The sequence below is a fragment of the Lynx canadensis genome, chromosome B3 (genome assembly GCF_007474595.2).
Source record: "Lynx canadensis isolate LIC74 chromosome B3, mLynCan4.pri.v2, whole genome shotgun sequence".
NCBI classification, from domain to species: Eukaryota; Metazoa; Chordata; class Mammalia; order Carnivora; family Felidae; genus Lynx; species Lynx canadensis.
The window spans coordinates 98,261,708-98,266,536 of record NC_044308.2 but is presented as its reverse complement, the minus strand read 5'-3'; positions in this window follow the sequence as shown (position 1 = coordinate 98,266,536).

Genomic DNA, 4,829 nt, shown 5'->3' with positions numbered 1-4,829 from the left:
AATCTGGATTGAGTTCCAGTTGTCTAACTGTGATACTTAGACTTAAATTCATTACTCTCCTGGGTTAGATTCACTACTTCTTTAATCCCTTATTTTTCTTTTTTTGTTTTGTTCTTTGTTTGTGAGGGTTTATTCTCTCATTTTGTTAGAACTTACCTTCCAGTAATTTACCAGGATAGGATACATGGGAAGTACATTTTCTGAGTTCTTTCATTTCCCCAAATGTCTTTACTCTCCTTTTGCTTTTGATTGACACTTTGAGTGAATATAGAATTGTAAACTAAAACTGATTTTTCCTCATTTATTTGAAGGCATTGTTCCATTGGTTTATAGCAGTCTTTGTTGATGATGAAAAATTTGATGCTAATCTGATTCTCATTCCTTTATAAAAAAGTAAAAACTAAAAGTGGCTGAAGACCCAATTTTGGGGTAGAGAGGCAAAGCTCCAGAAAGACCTATAAGGACAGACAATTGAAGTCAAAGGCTAGCACTGCCAAGCTACAAGACTCATTCTGGCTACCTGTCAAGGTTTCAGAGGACCTCTAAAAACTAGTCAATGACAGTATATAGGAATAAGAGCTAAACTTAGGGACACAGCTTGACCCTTTTTGATCAGACTTATGATACTAATTGTCTACATTATTTTGGTGGGGGAAAGGAGTCATCAGACACTAGGAGTTTGGGAACCCAACTTAGATGCTAATATTAAGTGTTTATATTTTCACTACCGTGTAAACATCACACATCTTTATCCTTCATAGGGAACAAATGAAGCTTCTATCTAAAAACGTACTCAGGAAATTACCCTCCAGATTTTAAGAATAAAACTTTGGAGGTCTGAAAAGCCCTAGACTCTGGTATAGTTATTTCTTCCTCCTGATTCAGATTTAGTTTCTCTTGTATGACCAAGAAGAGTGAATCAGAGAGTAGACAATCCTCTCCCCCGCCTTTTTTTTTTCTTTTTTTTTTTTTTGAAGAAGTACTATGGGGGAAATAAAAAGCTTAGGGTGGAAAGCCGCCACCACGGAGCTAAAGCACCTGAAGTTAGCTAGCAAGGTATTGTAATGGGATCACGAGCAACTTGTTATATCACCTGCAGGAAATTACTTTCTATCTGACACTAATATATACTTTGATCACAAATTCCACTTGCCCCCTAAACCCTTTGCTTCTTACACGTACAAGTTAATGATTACTATCTGATTGTTTTCTCCACATTCACATGTGTAAGATACTGTTTTCTTCACTTTCACCATGTGTGTAAGATCTTGAGAGCTCAATAAATACAGAGAAGAAAACGCCGTTCTGGTCTCTTGACTCCTCCCGGATATTAGCCTCTATCATATTCAATTCTGCATCCACTCTCTTGCTGGACAAGAGAAAACTCCAGATTCATAGTCTGCGACAAAGCTCCATATGTAGGGCTTACTTCATTTGGTCCTTACTTGAACTTTTATTAGATAGTTCACCTTTTCAAATTTTACACATTTCTAGCAAGAGAAAATAGAAACAGCATAAGAACATTGGCTCTCTTTGAAAACAGCCATCAGGCATGAAATTTTATTTTTATACTAATAATAATTTTATATAATGGTGATATGGTAACTTTTACTTTAACTTTTGTTTTAGTGAAAACAACAATAAAGATAAAGATTTTTAAAGATGAGAAGTCACCTATCTGCCTATTATCCTACTAGGGCAATTGTTTTAGTTTTTGTATATCTTTCTTACAGATGTGGCACAAAACTGTAGGGCTGAAAGACACTTTGGGAATTCAACTTGTCCAATTTCTTCATTTTCAGATGAGAAAACTAAGACCAAGGGAGCTATGAGGTTAGCCCAGAGTCCTACCTTATCACTTCTTTAAAAGAAATTTTAATGCTAAATTAATAAAGACATGGGTAACTCCCTAATTGTCCCTTTTCTCTACTGAGAAAGCAACTGAAAGGGAGATAATATCTCTGTTCTGTAATACAGTATTAGCCTTATCAAAAGCAATGCCTGGGGAACTATAGCTGCAAAGTCTGGATTACTTAATAAAAACTCCCAGAAGTCCAGGAATTTCTAGAAAACAGATGTGAATTCAAAGCCTCTGGATTTAAGAATTTGTATTTAAAGTTCACATACTGTTATGCATTGCAACTGCTGAGACTGTCTGCAGATTGTTAATTCTGGAATTTACACTCCTTGATAAAAAGGCAAATTATAACTCTTAAAAAGAGCACCTAATTGAGACTTTCTCTGTACTGTAATTAAAAGAATTAAAATAGCATTGAAAAGAGGAGTGCTTAGTAGGGAATGTGGATGATTTTCAAAACAACTGTGTTAGAAACAGTCCGGGCTCACTTAGTGGGATTCTTATTGTGCCACAGCAGAAAGAGGTGCAATATGGGAACAGAAAACCCCAGTTCTGAGACTAGTCTGCCACTAGGAACACAATCTGAGGCAAAACAACTTAATTTTTCTAGTTTTGTTTCCACATCGATCAAATGAGGTTAGCTTAGCAGATCTCAATTCTTTCCCAACTATAAAATTCTGATTCCTTCCCCCACCAATGTAAAAGGTAGCCTGTGTTTCAGTCTTTGAGAAAACTCCAGGTGTAGGAGAGCTGGTGTTATTAACAAGGTCCTAATATCCTTTTGTTCTCTTCTCCTTCTGAGGTAAGGCATAGGCAGAAACCTGGCTCTTTGAATGCCCCTGTCCCTCCTTCATCTCTCCCAGCCTCATATCCTATCTATAACAAAACCCCAGTGTCTCCTCATTTGTTTCATCACTCCTCCATCCACACGAGCAACAGTTTTTAGTACTGGGCCTTACTACCTGAACCACAGGAACAAGTCATGGCTTTTCTCATGTTCTTCTCAGTGTCTACTCTCCTATTTATGGAGTTCTGTTCTATCATTAAGATTTACATATGTACAGGAGTGATCCTTGATTTCTTTCTCTCACACTTCACATTCAATTTGTCAACAAATCCTGTTGGCTTGGTCCTTTTTTATTTGCAAGAGAAAGAGAGAGAGAGAGAGAGAGAGAGAGAGAGAGAGAGAGAGAGAGAATCTTAAGGAGGCTCCATGCTCAGTACAGAGCCCAAAGCAGGCTTGATCCCATGACCCTGGGATCACGACCCAAGCTGAAATCAAGAGTCGGATGCTCAACTGAGTAAGCCACCCAGGCGCCTCTTGGCTCCGTCTTTAAGATATGCCCAAAACATGAGTGCTTCTTATCATCTCTACTGTTACCCTGGTCCAAGCCAGCAATAGCTTCTAACTATCTTTTTACGTTTACCTTTGTTCCCTTTCGATCCATGCTCAACACAGCATCCAAAGTGATCTTACTAAAACATTAAGTTAGATCGACATCACTCCTCTGCTCAAAGTGAAATTCTTTGCAATGCCCTAAAAGGCCCTAGATGCCCTAGCCATTGTTACCTCGCTAACTTAATTCCCACTATTCTCCGCCTCTACTCCAGCTACATAGACTTACCAGTCCTCCAATTTGCCAATTAACTCCAACATCTCTTTCTCATGAGCCTTCTGTGTTATTTTACCACACTGCCTAAAATCACAAAACCTCTTTTTCTTGTTTTATTTTCACTTCCACACTTATTACTATGTAATAATTAGCACAGTACGTTTTACTTATTTTTCTCTATTGTCTCTCTTCCCCATGGGAGTAGGGATTCTTGTCTGTTTTGTCTATTGCTGTATTCCAATCATTTAGAACGGTGTCTAGCACAGTGGATGCTCAATAATTATTTGTTGGTTATTAATCGTGAGAAACTCTGTAGCAAAGGAGCATAACAGCATTCAAAGATGGAGACAGACACTAGATAAAACGTCTTATTTGATTGTTTATGGCAAAACAAAATGTGACCATCTTCCTAATCTTAAAAAGTAAAAAAAAATCCTTGCTTTTTAATTGTTTTACATCTAACACGCTTTCAATCTCAGGGAAAGCATTCTCCATCATCCAAGCCTTAATCTGCTCCTTAGGGGATGGATCCCCTTATTTCTCAAATATTATTGCATACATTTGGGAGCGCCTCTAAGTTACACAAAAGAAACTAAGTTCTGTTTTAAATTAAAAATTTTAGGTCTTGACCTTTTAGTGCTTAATACGCTAAACAAATTCTAAGATTGTAATATTTAATTCCAAGAGGAATTATGTGCTATAAAATGTAACAAAGAGAGCGATGATAAATACTATGGGAACATCAAATTTATAGAAGAGGTAGTATAAACTCCATTTTGCTGTTTTCCTCCGTTTTTCCTTTATCAGAAAGACGCACCCTGGCATACAGGAGACGACTGATTTATATTTAACTAGTAATGGACAGATTAATGTTCCCAATTAAAAGGGGCACCTTGAATTTTTTGTCACCGCACTAGCCGGAGCGTTGTGGACCTTCAACTCTGTTCGCATTCTGCGTTAGCAGGGACCTGAATTTACCAGTCCAACAAACTCCAAGAGGGACGTCCTCACTCTAGGATGACGACGGGAACGCGTAGGGGGGCGTCGCCCGCTCCCTCAAGGTCCTGGGGGAAAATCTGTGGTGTAGAAGGGGTTCCACAGCAAGAGCGTGAGACGGCCTCTGCGCTCAGTCTGGCGGACTTCGTCCTCAGTCCTCTGCGGTCCGCAGGACCCGCTTCTCCTGCGAGGAGACAGTGGGACGGGCCCGTTAGCTGACAGCGCCTCCCGGCGTCCCGCAGCTTGAGCCGCGCCCCGGACCTGGGGTGGGGGAAGGGCGGTGGCGGCGCTCGCGCAGCGTCGAGTTTCCCAGAATTCCAGCGGCCGCGGGGAAAGTTTACCGGGACGTAGGCGGTGGCGGC